At 45.8% G+C, this 17092-nt stretch overlaps 1 protein-coding gene and 1 long non-coding RNA gene across 3 annotated transcripts in view; one reads left to right on the top strand and one right to left on the bottom strand.

The window, feature by feature from the left end:
• LOC149463398 (uncharacterized) overlaps positions 1-2112 on the bottom strand; it is a 41362-nt gene extending 39250 nt beyond the window's left edge. The window contains exon 1 of one of the 2 annotated variants that reach the window (XM_089675657.1): positions 1943-2112. The gene's annotated coding sequence lies outside the window, so the exon portion shown is untranslated. Of the gene's footprint in view, positions 1-1723; positions 1881-1942 lie in introns of those variants that run through there. The other variant, XM_089675656.1, reaches the window with a different exon arrangement.
• Positions 2113-6583: 4471 nt separating this feature from the next.
• LOC149463396 (uncharacterized) overlaps positions 6584-17092 on the top strand; it is a 352919-nt gene continuing 342410 nt past the window's right edge. Inside the window, exon 1 of the long non-coding RNA XR_016312484.1 lies at positions 6584-6825. This is a non-coding gene — a long non-coding RNA (uncharacterized LOC149463396). The remainder of the gene's footprint in view (positions 6826-17092) is intronic.

Raw genomic sequence — 17092 nt, 5'->3', positions numbered from 1 at the left:
ATAGACCACCCTACTGATTGAAACAGAGTCCTACATGAAGCTCTATATATACACAATGGGGGTTATTTACTAAAATTGGAGAGTGCAAAATCTGGAGCAGCCTGGCATAGAAACCAATCAGCTTCCAGGTTTTATTGCCAAAAGCTGAAGTTAGAAGCCAATTGGCAATAATGCACAGCTGTACCAGATTCTGAGTGCACTAGTTTTAGTAAATTTACCCCAATGACTATTTGTTCATGACTTTGAGCCAGCACCCTTCAAGAACATAAATGTATTTATTTATTTCAGGTACTTATATAACGCTGTCAATTTACGCAGCGCTTTACATATATATTGTACATTCACATCAGTCCCTAACCCTCAAGGGGAGTCCCTAATGTACATTCATACATACACATACTAGGGCAAATTTAGACAGGAGCCAATTAACCTACCAGCATGTCTTTGGAGTGTGGAAGGAAACCGTAGTACCCGGAGGAAACCCATGCAGGCACAGGGAGAACATGCAAACTCCAGGCAGGTGGTGCCGTGGTTGGGATTTGAACCAACGACCTCTAGTACTGCCAGGTGGAAGTGCTAACCATTTAGCCACTGTGCTGCCCTAAATGCTATGTACTATTTATAAACAAATAATCAGAATAAATCAAATTTAGTAAATCTACTCCCACTTTTCACAACTTCAGCATAGGATAAATGCAAAAAAAACATCAATTACTGTAGAGCTAGTAGATACCTGATGTGCAAAGAATTTCCAGGCACCTGCATTGTCAAAAGGTAACTTACTGAGAGGAGCAGATTTGGGCAGGGACCAATTGTCTACAATTATCACTGCAGCACAATGTAAATTACGAACCACAATTTAGTGCTGCACCGTACATTGTATTTCTTTAGTTCATTTTGTTAAAAAAAAAAAATTACATCAGTTATGTTTGTATATATTTCTATAATAAGTCACTGTTATTCTTCAGTGCAGCACTTATTCATGAACAAGCTGCGTTTTGTCTTGGAGGCAGTTAAACAAGCAGCCAAAATATTGTCTTCATGTTGTAGAAGGATTTCCTGACAAACAGCTTCATGTGGTCCCAGTATTGAATTTTACATGCTTTGCATCCTTCCAAAAATAACGTCATTTTGACTGGAGACAGTCCAGCACTGTTCTTTCAGGTCTGATATTTCTGCACATCAGCAGTTTGTGTTATTAGATTGCCCTAGTTTCTTGTATACACATCTAGACTTGTTGCACTAGAATTAGTGCGAGTGTTGAATACAATTCTGGCCAATATTATATGTACTAGAAATATGCCAAAGGAAAATGTAACCTTCTGAATGTAATATATCTGTTAATGGCATAATCATGAATGATAAAAATGAGCAGGAAAAAAAGAATTTGCTACATTGAACAGATTAATGTGGACACACAAACTGTATTAACTAAGGATTTACTTTTAACAATGTCATTGTATTGCTTGTTATAATGAAAAGTCTTAGTGTAAAAGTCACGAACCATTCTGATCAATAAATCAACAGCTGTTATCCATTACTTTAAACTTCTTGTAAATAAGTTCAAGGAAATAATGTGTGTAATTGATTCAGCAATTCTGCTTTACTTTAAACTGATTCTATTCCAGGGTCTACACAATTATGTACTGAGAAAATCATTAACTGTGAGGATTTTTAGATCACTGCACGACAGGAAAAATCATACAATCCAGATGCCACCTACCCCAGTAGCTGAATAGGATCCTCAAGTGATGCTGGAGCTGTTTCTGTGTTCTGCAGCTGTACAGACTAAGGAAAGGCTTGTACCCCTCCCTCTATTTAAAGCATTTAGATCAATGAATCAGCAGAGGGGGATGTGTCAATGGGTTAAAATTCTTCAGTTTTTCCAGGAGCAAGAAGTCATGGTACATTGTGTGTTTTAGATTCACAAAATAGCACTCACCGCTCTGTTGCGTGCCTGACTGCGGAATGGGATTTCCCAGTGATTAAGCTTGTAATCTCAAGGACAGAGAAGATGTTGTACTAGCATTAGTCCTGCACTGGAGCACAAGTTTTTTTGATTGAACTCATCTGAAAATTGTACTCCCCTTCTGTTCTTCTCCTCCTCCAGATCTGACATGTGAAGCTTCACGGTACTCCAATGCCTAAGAATGTGCCAGACTCAAACTTCTTTAACAAGCAAAGTGGTTTGTGGAAAATGCATACAATTCAATGGAAAAGGAATTTCCAGAAGTTCAACTACTGAACTGCCACTTATAGAGGCACAAGACAAGTTTCCATGCTGTGTGTGCCTCCACTATCCCATTACACATCCATCAATGATCGCTTAATATTTCTAAGGTAACAACACAGCACCTTGCGCTACCTTGAAGTACCTCCTTTGTGCCCACAGTACATGGCAAGAGAAGGGTAATTAATGTAGCAGCAATGAACTACAATTTATGCATGGTCCTGGTTCTAAGATCCTACTGTCAAACCAAAACGTTTGTGATAGAGTGATAGTCATGTTAACTGACACTGATAAATTTCATCTAGACATCTAAGCTTCAACAACCTCAGGTGATTTAAGGGTTAAATCAGTCCATTTGTCTCTGTGGAGTCCCTTTGGACCATAGACCCCGAATGTGCATGGGGAATTGACTTCTTCCTAAAATAGATTAAATCCACCCTCAGGTGCTCAACTGTTAAATCCCCAAGCTTCTAGTGTCCCCTGAGGTTTTGGAATTTGACATTTTAATCACAGGAACCATGGCTTAGCAGTGAGTTGAATGCAGAGCTTAATCTCAGTTTTTCAAAATTTGAAGTTGTGATAAAACTTTGTCACCTGTTATTCAGTGTCAAATATCAGGGATTTTGAATCTGCATACCTGCTGTTATAAGGGGTCCCTCTCTCCTTGCCAGATTTCATATTTATATAAAAGTAGTTGTAATCCCTTCAGTGAAGTGACTGGTCTCAGGTGTTATGCAGAGATGAAACAAATCTTCCTACACAAGTACCTGATTATCTGCAGTTTCCTCTTCTCTACATCCATTCAAAGTGCTGACTTTTTAAAGCTTGTCAGAGGTTTCAGAAAACAGGGGTGGAGAGCTGAAATTTTACAATTCAGAGCTCATATAGAAGAGCTCTGAGATCAAATTGGAGGAAAGAGATGCACCCCCATCGCACAGCTCACAGAAACAGAGACGAGGCTGTCAATCTGCTGGAGTTCCCTCCCCTGTCACCATTTTTCTCTTGGTGTCAGGAAAACTTGTCAGAAGTGACTCATGCTGATAACAGAGGAACAAAGCAGCAGACAGAAAACACACTCAATGCTCTTAATTGAGACAAGTACACACTATAGAGGGATATACTTTGTTCATATTTCATGTTTGAGGTTTACAACTACTTTAAGGAGAATGCAATAAGAGTTGCTCACACATAAAGCAGGTTAGTAACATCAAAATATACCGGGGGGGACGGGACGGGACGGGACAAGAGTTACTAAATTATGGCAGGGAGCTCTCACTGTAGGAATATCCAAGACATCTAAATTCCAGGACCTAACCAAGTCCACCAGGCTTTGACCATAAATAAATTATTATTTATGGTGGTCTAACCCTAGAAAGCAGTCGCTTAGTGTTCAGCTAATACACTTCCGCAGGATGGGTTTATTGCCTGTGACTTGCATTGCATTTGGCTAATAGTATCCAATCTCAATCTTTTAGGTACAATTGGCAGTTTATCTGGGGTTCATTTATTTACCAAAGTGGTATTAAACATGTAGCACTACCCCCTTAGGGATTGAATTTGGGTCCCCCTATAGTCCTGCACAACCAGTCAGTTAGCATTTTCCACAAAGCTTTCATCCACAGACAGAAATCAGGTCTTGAGTGTTGGTTTTGTTGTTTTATTGAGAGGGTAAAAACTTCGATAGGGTATAGGGGTGTATAGGATGCCCATGCGAACCAAAATCTGAGGGCAACTTCTTGAACTATTTACAGCTTCTCTCTGACACTCAGTCTCTGTTGGAGTGCTAGCCAGCAGCTCCAGTTGTACTACCTCATACCCTAAATGAACTCCTCTTCATCCAGCAATCTGTAGGTTTTCTTCCTGAGCAGGGGATCTGGCTCCTGTTCACTTAAGTAAAGTACATGGTCACTAACAGGGGGCTAATCTGGTTTCCCACCAGAGTGATCTTTCTGCTATTCTCTCAGGGGGTGCAGGTGTACTCACTCAGATCCTCTCCTGTACCACTTGCAGAATGGCTGCTGCTACCAGGCCTATCAGCTGGGCTGCTCCTTCCCTGCCATACAGGTGGACTAGTGAGTCCAGAGGTTTCCTCCTTTCCAGCTCCAGGCTCGCAGGCGGGCCCCATCCAAGCAGGCCTCCTGGCAGCCTTCTTCCTCCAGCCTTACATCTTCCTGACTCACACTCCTCTCTTACCATCACACTCAAACTCCTGCTACTGAGCAGACTCCAACACCATTTAAGTGCAGCCCCTTACCAACCCTTCTGTTGGGGACTGGCTGAGGTCCCTCAAAAGGTGCAGCCTACCATTCCTCAGATCCACCCACTGCTTCCAAGGCCCTCCTCCAAAAGCCTCAGAGCAGGGGGAGGTTCCAGAGGGGCTGACCAGCACAGTCTCTCAGCCATGACACAAATTTGACCTCTCTGGTCATTGCACCTGAGCTGCTATTCAGCTCCTGCCTAACCATTAGGGATCTAGCTCCTTCCAGTCTAGCTAGGAGGTTGCTACAAACAGAAAAACAAAAATTAATTATAACGCAGGTTATCAATTCTTAGATGTGGTGGTTGCATCAGTTTTCTCTTTTTCTCTTGGCAATCTGACCAGTAATCTGTGATTTTGCAACTTCCTTTATTTATGTAAAATCTGAAAAGGAAAAAAAACTGTTGCCGTAACTGCATGTAAAGTATTAGCTGGACTTTGGCTTTAAACTGTTGGTCAGGTCTATCTAAATCTGCTAGTGCTCTTACACTACCCTCTCCCCAGAATTACAATGCTGCTGTCCAAAGGTGCCTTTGTTGCTTCTCCAAAGTGGAGACACCGTAAGACAGGAAGTATGTTACCAGCTGGATCACCAGATGGAAATAAAGGAAATAAAGCCTTAAAAAGGAATTTCCAGAGAGAAAGGTCAAGAAGAACATTAACCCTTAGCTCCATGGCTGTCATGCTGACCCCCCCCGCATCATTATTGTGAGTCACTACCCCAGAACCTGCCCTACCTGTATGCAGAAAGCAACTTCCAACATTACTTCGACTTTACTGATTTGCATACTCGTTCTGGGTACTCTGGGAACTCGAAGTATTGAATCCAAAAGGTCAGCATAATACAAAGACAAATGGCAGTTTGATTAAAATAGGGGCATGGTTTTGTTCATGTGGCTAAAAAGTCAGCAGGGTATCCACAGATTTCATTTACAAAATCTGGCTGTTGACAGGAGTTCATTTACTGCCCCTTAACATTAGGCATTTTTCTTAGATCCTTCCTGAAAGTGAGTTGAGTTCACATCCTTTCTGGCAAGATCCTTTATAAACTCTGGGTGGAGCTTAGCCAGTGTTCAGTCGACTGACGGAAAGAACAGATCCTGGTCTGAGAGATGGGTTAAATACTTAAATCTATTCTTATAACCCTAGGATGGGCACCCCTATACCGGGTTAGGCCATGCAAATAGGAACTGTTTTATCGTGGAAGTAAAGAATAATCATTTATTATGCACTCCTGCTTATTCAGGTGTACTGAAAGCGGAGGAACAGTTACCTGCAAGTGAGGATCTCCCCACTGGGAGCTGTGACACTAAAGGACTCCCTGGCATCTTCAAAAGTGCTTCTTCTTCTGCCCAGTGCCTTGTGATCCAAGAGCTGGGATCCGGCTCCACACTGGTTGCTCCTATGTAGGAGTATAATGTACCTATTGGAGCACCCAATGCTTACTATCTCCAGGTAAGGGTCGTGGCAGGAGGTTGACCCCATTTTCCAAGTTGCAATGCTACCTAATGCAAATTATCTTTGAGGAGTATGGATACTTGTTTGCCTACGTCACTGAGGGACTGTTCCAACTTTTTGATAAAGAGAGACAGGACATGTATGAGCGCTGTGTATGGGAACACCTGAAAGTGCCTGAACACTTGCACACCCTTGAGGATGACAACAGCATTGCGGCCAGCTTCAAGTTCTGTTTTAGGGAGTTTAGCTTGGGATGCCACATTATGATGGACAAGGTGCTGTTTGTTTGGCCTGTAGAGGAGGAGATCCATTTGCAGGTCCAACATCCTCACCCAAAAATTGGGAAGTGGGTCAGTGCACCTGATCCAAGGTACTCTGTATGAAAACCATATTGTTGCAGCTATGGAGTGTTCCCACGTTATCTGGACTCTCGTTGTATATTGAGACACAGGCTTTAAAATGTTTTCAATGTGTTTGCTTATGATCTTTCCCTCTTATTCCTTATCGCTGTTTCACTTGTTTTGCTGATGCACGGTGTGATGCAATGCTACTATGCCCTTCTATTTATCGCATTTCTGTCAAGTAATACATGACAATATTTATGTTATATTGATGTAATTGCACATCTACGGTATAATTATGCTTATGGTTTATTACAAAGTTGGTAAGTGTACCTGTCATTGCCCATGTGCACGCCATAGAAAAAGTGTAGGGTTGTGTATTTGGGGAAATTTACTGCCCCTTTAAAAGTTAGGAATTTTTCTTAAGTCCTCCCAGTAAGTGAGATAAGTTTACATCCTTCCTGGTTGGATCCTCTGAATCCTCTGACTATATACAATGAACAATCCCCCGAAGGGAAGAACACTATGGACTTTTACTGGTGAGTAAGGACAAATTAAAGAAATACTTATACAACCTTTATTAACATAAGATTCATAGATATAAATATGTGTACATTATTGATAAAATAATAATAATTCGCTATTTTATTTAATGGAATCTACCTTAAAAAACAGTAGTCTGCAAATGTATAGGAGGGGGTCTTATTCCACCTTGTTGTTGCCTTTACATGTTTTGTGGGGTAAACCTGCTTCCTCAGGAGGACTCCAATGGGTAATGATCTTGATGATCTTGAATATAAACAAAATATCTCTATAATATATCTATCTATATAAGTACAAGTATGCATCCACAAAATAAATATACGAGTATATAAATAAATACACCAATCATTACAGTTACATTATATTCATTTACTCATAGGGGCCGAGACTGCAAGCCACCAATACACCCAACAAGGAAACATATCCACTACCAGGGGCAGACTGACAACTCATGGGGCCTCCGGGCAATAGGGGATCATGGGGCCCCTGTGTCCTTGCCCAAACTCAAAAAAGTCTATGAAAAAGGTACCAGGGGCATCTCATGGGGCCCCCTACTGACCCCGGGCCCTCGGGCAGTGCCCGAGTTTCAAAATGGTCAGTCCGCCCCTGTCCACTACTGAATCCCCTGGGAGGGCAAGTACAGGGGCCTTCAACAGAGCTAAGTGGGGGAAAGAGAAAAGCAGCAAGAGTTCAAACACGAATGCTTTCAGAATATAACATATTTATATAAATGTGCCCAAACCTGTGGCACTATACCTAATTGCATACCTGTGTTGTAGTTATAGGTGTACCCAAAAAATTCAGGGGTGAGGGAGCCATGTTATTGTAGATAGGTAAGTCTTCTATGACAACAGTTAGCCAGGACCATGGCAAGCTTAATGTTGGAGATAGCTCAGTGCGTCAAATTGGGACCCATCCTACATAGAAAGGGGGCACAGCGGAACAGGACAGTTCTAAGCATAGTTATTTGTTAAGATGTTTACTCGCTCCAGAAAGAGGTATAAATAGCCCTAAAACAGGGTCCTTACATCAGAGATTCCTATTTTCAGGGTGTACTGTTTGCAGAAATGTAAAATTAGTACTCATAAATTTCAGGTCTGCCAATAGTTGGTTCATCTGCAAGTTAAGTAATATCTAGATGAAACTCCCACTCAATTATGTTTCTACGTACCTACATACCCATATGCCCGTAAAAATTCAAATATAGGATTCTCTGGGGTAAGGACCTTGCTTTTAAGGCTATAATGGAGACCAGGAATATGGTGAGTGAAACATTTATAACCCACACAAGATGCAGAAGTGGAGTGCTACATGGGCTGTGGACTATATGTGGACAATGTACTGGGTCTTAGTTTGCCGTGTTCTGAAGTGGGTCACTTTGTCACAATTGGCCTTGATTCGTGGGTACCTTATTCTGCTAACAAATATGTATACTGATTGATTGGATAGTTTAGGTAGGACTTCATATTACATAGGTTTGGCAAATCTACAGGGACTGTTGTACAGTCCCTGTACAACTTTTAGCAAAGTTGTACAGGGACTGTATGTTACATAGTTACATAGTTGAAAAGGTTGAATAAAAACACAGTCCATCCAGTTCAACCTGTGTGTGTTTGTGCACATGTGTGTGTTTAAATCTATATAACTTCTCATATCCTTGTATATTGCATTCACTAAGAGTCTTTGAAACTCTTTATACTTCCCGCAGAGACCACTACTTGTGGAAGGCAGTTCCACATCCTTACTGCTCTAACAGTAAAGAATCCCCTGCACAGTTTAGGGTTAAACCGCTTCTCCTCCAATTTCATGGAGTGGCCAAGTGTCTTCTTAAGCTCCCTGAAGCTGAATAGTTTTCTTCCTATTTTGGGATCACCATTGAGATATTTGTATATCATTATCATATATCCTCTCAAGCATCTCTTGTCCAGGGAGAATAAGTTTAATGTTTGTAGTTGTTCCTCACAACTGAGGTCCTCCAGCCCCTTTATTAGCTTTGTTGCCTTTCTCTGGACTCTCTTCAGCTCAAGCACATCCTTGCTAAGGATTGATGACCAGAAGACCAGAACTGGACGGCATACTCCAGATGTGGTCAAACCAGAGTTTTGCAAAGTGGTAGAATTATAGTTTTATCTCTGGAGTAAATCCGCTTTTTATGCAGGCTAATATTCTGTTGGCTTTGCTTGCTACAGCTTGGCATTGCATGCTATTGCTGAGCCTGTGATCTACTAAGACCCCCAGATCGTTTTCCATCATTGAATCCCCAATGGCTCTCCTCCTAGCAAGTAATTTGCATTCATATTTTTGGCCCCCAAATACATTACTTTATATTTTTCTACATTAAACCTCATTTGCCATGTAGTTGCCCACATCTTGATTTTATTGAGGTCTGCTTGTAAGGCTTCTATATCCTGTTGGGAAGGTATTGTCCTACTTAGCTTTGTATCGTCAGCAAACACTGAGATTGAGCTATTTATACAAACCTCTATATCATGTATGAAAAAATTAAACAGAATAGGTCCCAGGACAGAACCCTGGGGTACCCCACTTACTACTCCAGACCACTCGTGAGTACTTTTTAATATTTATAGCTACCCTTTGTATGCACCCCTGTAACCAGTTTTCTATCCAGGTGCACATACTATTGTCTAAGCCAAGAGAGCTCAATTTGTAAATTAAGCATTTTTGTAAAACTGTATCAAATGCTTTAGCAAAATCCACATACACCACATCCACAGGCCTTCCATTATCAAGATTACAGGTCACTTCTCGTAAAATGTTAGCATATTGGTCTGGCAGGAACAGTCCTTCATAAATCCATATTGATTATTACTAAAGCTATTATTATCATGTGCAAACTCTTGGATTATTATTATACAGGATTTATATAGCGCCAACAGTTTGCGCAGCGCTTTACAATATAAAGGGGAGACCGTACAATTACAATACATTTCATTACAGAAGGAATAGGAGGGCCCTGATCATGGAGCTTACAATCTAAAGGAAGGGGGAGGTGATACAAAAGGTGATAGCTGTGGGGGATTATCTGGTGGAGGTGATTCAAGTACAGTTCTTAGGTGGAGGTGGGGTAGGCTTCCCTGAAGAAGTGAGTTTTCAAAGATCGCCTAAAGGCAGACAGGGTGGGGGCTGACCGGGCATGCTGTGGTAGGGAGTTCCAGAGGATGGGAGAGGCTCTGGAGAAGTCCTGGAGGTGATTGTGGGAGGAGGTGATGAGGGAGCTAGAGAGGAGGATATCATGGGAAGAGCGGAGTGGGCGATTTGGGTGGTATCTGTGGATGAGGTTGGTGATGTAGCTAGGGGCAGTGTTGTGGATGGCTTTGTAAGCTGTGGTTAGTATTTTGAATTTTATACGTTGGGTTAGTGGAAGCCAGTGGAGGGATTGGCAGAGAGTTGGTAAGGATTAGTCTCCTATCATCCCATCCAATAGTTTACATACTATTGATGTTAGACTGACTGACCTGTAGTGTCCAGGACTATACCTTTACCATTTTTTAAATATTGGTATCACATTTGCTTTATTCCAGTCAGCTGGTACCATTCCAGTCCTTTAGCTGTCCAAAAAATTAGGAATAACAGTCTGGTAATAGTCTGGCTAAATTCTCTAAAGACTTTCAGGTGTAAGCCATTCGGTCCTGATGATTTATTTAGGGTAAGTTTTTCAAGTCTATTACGAATACTGGCTTCTGTTAGCCACAAGGGTACGTTCTGTGACGTAGTACTAACAAAACCACCCTGGTTACTATAACCCTCCTTCCCCCCCTTTTCCTTTGTAAAAACTGAGGAGAAGAATGCATTAAGTACAGTTGCCTTTTCTTTGTCATTTGTAACCAGCTTCCCCTGCTCATATTTTATTGGGCCAATATGCTCAGTCCTCACTTTCTTACTGTTAATGTATGTAAAAAATTTCTTGAAATTTTTTTTACTCTCCTCCACTATGTTTCTCTCTTGGTCTGTTTTAGCCACCATGATTGCTTTCTTACACCTCTTATTGCATTCCCTGTAGTGTTGGAATGCTGACAATGACCCCTCAGCCTGATATTTTTAAAGGCCTTTTTTTTTGTTTATATACAGTACATTTTCACATTAGCTTTTAGCCATCCAGGCTTAACCTTAGTTCTTTTATATTTGTTGCCCACTGGAATACACCGGATGATACTTTTATTTAATATGTTCCTAAAGCATTCCCATTTTTCCTCAGTGTTCAGTGTTTCAAGAATTCGATCCCATTTAATGTGTTGTAAAATTAAGTGCAATTTAGAAAAGGTGGCTCTCTTTAAATTCAGTGTTTTCGTACTACCCTTGCACTCCCTTTTACTATGGTTTACTTTGAATGCGATTATCCTGTGATCGCTACTATCCAAGCTGTCCCCCATTTCCTCCTCTGCGACCAGATCTGTGTTATATGTAATTAGTAGATCTAGCAATGCATTTTTTCTAGTCGGGGCATCCACCAATTGTCCTGCAAGAGATTTATGAAATGACGAGCCTTAAATGAGCAAGTATTGCCTTCTGTCCAGCCAATATCTGTGTAAGGGACCGCCTGGCGGTACCACTAGCACTCCACTGAATAGGCGTCCCCAGCGCACGGAATCTAAGTCCCAGGGAGCTTGTTCACCAGGGCCCCTGATGGTGGGGATGGACTTGGAGCCCCCCGAGACCAGGTCGTGGCTACTGGGTGCGTCCGGCAGTGGTAGTGGTATGCGCCAAGGGCTCCCGCGGGGAAGAGTCTGATGTGAGGAGGTCAGAAGACCCCACTGCAAGGGATGGATGGATGGATGAGCAAGGTCAGACGGGCCGGGTCGGTAACAGAGAGGACGGCAAGGTACAAGGCAGCGGGCGTAGAATGGTCGGGTCACACGCCAGGTCAGCAACAGCAGGTCAAATCCAATCAGGGGCATTCAGGAGAGAGGTCAGGCAAAGCAAGGGTCAGGATAGGAGAAAACAGCAAGGTCAGGTACAATCCGGGTCACAACTTACAAGGTACAGGTTCACAGGTTCACAGGATGCAGGGAAGACCAGAAGGCACTGAATGACAGCTCAGGGCCATTTAAATATCCCGCCCTGCGCTGCCATTGGTGCCCAGCGGGCAGCCGCGGCTTCTACTGCGCATGCGCGAACTCGAACGCCGCGGCCGGCCCGGACCTAGTGCCAGTGTCCCTGCACAGGGCGGTGCACTGCGCCTGCGCCGGGACCATCGCGGCGGGGATCGGAGAGATCCCTGACATTGCCCCCCCCTACGGGCAACCTCCGGATGCCCACCCGATCTCTCCACCACGGGTGATCGCGAAAAAACCTCCGGACAAGTCTGGGTGCATGGACATTATGGGCTGGTTCCCAAGAATTGTCCTCAGGGCCATAGCCCTTCCATTTGATAAGGAATTGGGTCTGGCCTCCCCTCCTTCGACACTTCAGGATTGTTTCAACCTCAAATTCTTCTTCTCCCTCGACCGTTACGGCTTCCGGGGGTCTAGATTCCCGGTCAGGGAAGGCATCAGGGACTACTGGCTTCAGCAGGGACACATGGAAGACTGGGTGGATCTTGAGCGTGTCAGGAAGGACGAGTTCGTAGGCCACTTCGTTAGCCATCCGTTTAATGCAGAAGGGGCCTATAAATTTGGGTCCCAATTTCTTTGACGGGCAAAGCATTTTTAAATTGGACGTCGCTAGCCAAACCTTCTCCCCAGGCCGCAACACCAGATCTCCTCTCCGTTTCCTATTGAATGCCTTCCTGTAGTCTTCCTGGGCCCGACTGATGGCCTCTTGAAGCTTCTTATTGTTCGCGGAGAAGAACGTCACCACATCTTGCGTTGCTGGTACTGGGCATTCCGAGACCAAATCCGGGAGGAAGACTGGGTGAAAGCCATAGTTGGCAAATAACGGGGACTGTCCCGTCGCTGAGTGGCGGGCGTTGTTGTACGCAAATTCCGCTAGGGGTAGAAGTGGCATCCAGTCATCTTGAGTAAATGAAGTGTAGCATCTTAGGTATTGCTCTAGGGTCTGATTGGTCCTTTCGGTTTGACCGTTAGTTTGAGGGTGGAACGCAGAGGAGAGAGACAATTTGATGTCCAGGGCTTTGCACAGTGCTCTCCAAAATCTGGACGTGAACTGGACCCCCCGGTCCGAGACAATGTCTTCGGGGACCCCATGCAGCCTTACTACCTCACGAATGAAGACTCGCGCAGTCTCGGCCGCCGAGGGGGTTTTCTTCAACGGGATGAAGTGGGCCATCTTGGACAAGCGGTCCACGACCACCAGGATTGCCGTGTGGTCTAGTGATGGCGGAAGCTCGACTATAAAATCTAATGAGATCTTTTGCCAAAGCCGTTCAGGAATCGGTAAGGGTCGCAGCAGACCCCAAACCTTGTTTCTTGCTGTCTTGTTCTTCTGGCAGGTGATACAGGACCTTACATAGCCCTTACAATCTTTAGCCATGTCCGGCCACCAGAATGAGCGTCGGAGAAGTTCCAGGGTCTTTTCTGGGCCAAAGTGCCCCGCCATCGGGTGGTCATGGCAATGCCCCAAGACCAGGGTTCGGGCTTCCTCCGGCACCACAATTCGATCTTCCCTCCATAGGAGTCCCCCCTTGTTCTGGAGCGGCCCTCCGCCTGGGGTAGAGATGGTTGTGGATGCCTCCATTAACTTGGAACGAAGGTCCGACTGAAGGACCAAGAAGTTACCCGAGGACAGGATGGTGTCGGGTACTGGGATCTCCTTGGCGTCCTCGTACATACGTGATAACGCATCGGGCTTAGTGTTCTTTGATCCAGGCCGGTACGTAATGTGGAAGTTGAATCTTGAAAAGAATAGTGCCCATCTTGCCTGTCGCGGGCAAAGACGCTTGGCGGTTCTCAGATATTCCAAGTTTTTGTGGTCAGTAAATATTAAGATGGGGTGCACCGCACCTTCCAGCAGGTACCTCCATTCCTCTAACGCCGTCTTGATCGCCAGTAGCTCTCGATCCCCGATATCATAATTCTTCTCCGCTGGGGTAAGCTTCCGTGAGAAGAATGCTACAGGATGGAGCAGTTCCTTGGTGCCTTTCCGCTGGGAGAGGATGGAACCTACCGCATTCTCAGATGCATCTTCTTCCAAGATATAGGGCAGGGCGGCGTCTGGGTGACCCAAAATGGGTGCCGAGGTGAACAGATTCTTCAAGGCTTCAAAAGCTTCCTGCGCCTCTGGTGTCCATCTGAACCGAGTTCCCAGCTTGGTTAGCTGAGTAATGGGGGAGACCAGACCCGAGAAGTTCTTGATGAACTTCCGGTAAAAATTCGCAAAACCGACAAATCGTTGGACGCCTTTCCTGTCCGTGGGTTCAGGCCAATCCAGTATTGCAGCGACTTTCTGGGGATCCATCGCGACCCCCGCGGTGGAGATAATCAGGCCCAAAAAGGCAATGCTGGATTGTTCAAAACAACATTTCTCTGCCTTGGCGTACAACCCATGCTGCCGCAATCGCCCCAATACCTTTGCTACATGTATTCTGTGTTCCCCCAAAGAAGGGGAGAAAATCAGAATGTCATCTAAATAAACGATAACAAAGACATCCAGAAAGTCTCTAAAAATATCATTCACAAAGTGTTGAAACGTGGCCGGAGCATTACACAACCCGAACGGCATGACCAAATATTCAAAATGGCCGAAGCGGGTGCGGAAGGCCGTCTTCCACTCGTCCCCCTCCCTTATGCGAACCAAGTTGTACGCCCCCCTCAGATCCAGCTTTGTAAAAACCACTGCTGTTTTTAAACTTTGGAACAACTCTGGCACTAACGGCAGTGGGTAACGGTTCTTTATCGTGACCCTGTTCAATTCCCTTTAATCTATACACGGCCTTAAGGTTTTGTCTTTTTTTTCAACAAAGAAAATTCCCGCCCCCGCCGGTGAAGTGGAGTGGCGGATGAACCCCTTCTGGAGACTGTCATCGAGATATTCCTTTAGGGCCCCCAGTTCGAGCTCTGAAAGGGGGAAGATTCGCCCAAAAGGAATTTCTGAACCGGGTAACAGGTCAATGGGACAGTCATAAGGGCGGTGGGGGGGTAGAGAATCGGTTTACCCGTTTGCTGAACACATCTAGAAACTCATGGTAGACTGCAGGGATTACTTGTTTTAGTTCAGCTTCCCCCTCAGAGCACAGGAGGATTTGGGGGATCCCCGGGCCCGAAGTGCGGCAGTATATCCGACAGTATGGGGAAGGGAACGAGATTACTCCGGTTTCCCAGTCAATCTGGGAGTTATGGGCCCGTAACCATGGGAGCCCCAGAATGACTGGAAAGAGGGGTGAAGCTATAGCGTCCAGGCGGAGGAGTTCCTGGTGCTGGCCGGCAATGACAGTGGTGATGGAGGGGGTTTCCTGGTTCACTACCCCCGATTTTATTCGGGAACCGTCGGCCAAATAAATATTGAACCCCTTCTGTTTAAATTGGAGAGGAATACCCTGCTGGTGAGCAAAATTAATGTCCAAGAAGCAGCTGCATGCCCCCGAATCAAATACGGCCGATACTTCCACGGTCCTTTCTGGAAGCTGAAAGGAAAGGGGCACCACTAAGTATTGGGCTGGACCAACATTGCCAATGGATAAGGAAGAAGAGGTGCACTTACTCAGTTTCTGCGGGCAGGATCGTACCATATGGCCAGCTTCACCACAGTAAAGGCACAGGTTCTGGGATCGTCTGCGCTGATATTCCTCTGGAGATAGTTTAGGCCGTGCCAGGCCGAGTTGCATGGGTTCAGGGATATCTCCAGGTGGCCGGTTCTGGATGTTTGGCCTAGGTGCTTGACTGGGACCTTGAAAAGACCCCCAGGAATTTCCATGACCCTGGCCGGACCTCTCAAACCTGCGTTCCCGCAGTCTACGGTCAATTTTAATGGTCAGTGCTATTAAGTCCTCTAAAGTCTCAGGCACCTCCACCCGGGCGAGCTCATCCTTCAGGCCTTCTGATAGGCCTATACGGAACTGATGCAGGAGTGCGAACTCGTTCCAGCGTGTGTCCCCCATCCAGCGCCTAAACTCAGACGCGTACTCCTCCGCCGCTCGGCGGCCTTGCCGGAGCGTGTATAAAGTAGCTTCAGCAGAAGCTGCCCGCTGTGGGTCATCATACAGGATGGCCATGGCGTCAAAAAAATTGTCAACCGAACTAAGGTGAGGGTCATTTTTTCCCCATAATCGGTGGGCCCAGTCTTGGGGTTCACCCTGCAGGAGGGAGATGACGAACCCCACCTTCATGGATTCAGTCACGAAGGTCCGGGGTTGTAACTCAAAATAAAGAAGACAGGACTCACGGAATGACCCGAAGCGTGTGCGGTCCCCGTGAAAACGTTCCGGTAAGGGTACTCGGGGGTCGGCTGCCGGGAGTGGTGCGGATGCCCCAGAAACCAGCACAGGGGCTGCTATGGCTGGGGGTGCGGGGACCGCGGCCTGTGGGGCAGGAACGGATATAGTGCAGGTCTGGAATTGGGTTTCAATCTGCTGACATCTATCCTGCAGGGCCGATACAGCCTGAGTCAAATTAGACAGGTGCCTGCAGATCTCCTCAAGCGGCGAGGGCCCTCCTCTAGACTCAGTCATGGCCTTCTGGTACTGTAAGGGACCGCCTGGCGGTACCACTAGCACTCCACTGAATAGGCGTCCCCAGCGCACGGAATCTAAGTCCCAGGGTGCTTGTTCACCAGGGCCCCTGATGGTGGGGATGGACTTGGAGCCCCCCGAGACCAGGTCGTGGCTACTGGGTGCGTCCGGCAGTGGTAGTGGTATGCGCCAAGGGCTCCCGCGGGGAAGAGTCTGATGTGAGGAGGTCAGAAGACCCCACTGCAAGGGATGGATGGATGGATTAGCAAGGTCAGACGGGCCGGGTCGGTATCAGAGAGGACAGCAAGGTACAAGGCAGCGGGCATAGAATGTTCGGGTCACACGCCAGGTCAGCAACAGCAGGTCAAATCCAATCAGGGGCATTCAAGAGAGAGGTCAGGCAAAGCAAGGGTCAGGATAGGAGAAAACAGCAAGGTCAGGTACAATCCGGGTCACAACTTACAAGGTACAGGTTCACAGGTTCACAGGATGCAGGGAAGACCAGAAGGCACTGAATGACAGCTCAGGGCCATTTAAATATCCCGCCCTGCGCTGCCATTGGTACCCAGCGAGCGGCCGCGGCTTCTACTGCGCATGCGCAAACTCGAACGCCGCGGCCGGCCCGGACCTAGTGCCCGTGTCCCTGCACAGGGCGGTGCACTGCGCCTGCGCCGGGACCA

This window comes from Staurois parvus, unplaced genomic scaffold (assembly GCF_062004578.1).
Source record: "Staurois parvus isolate SC_StPar_1 unplaced genomic scaffold, SC_StPar_1.0 ptg000155l, whole genome shotgun sequence".
NCBI classification, from domain to species: Eukaryota; Metazoa; Chordata; class Amphibia; order Anura; family Ranidae; genus Staurois; species Staurois parvus.
This window is presented reverse-complemented; position numbering and strand designations above follow the sequence as displayed.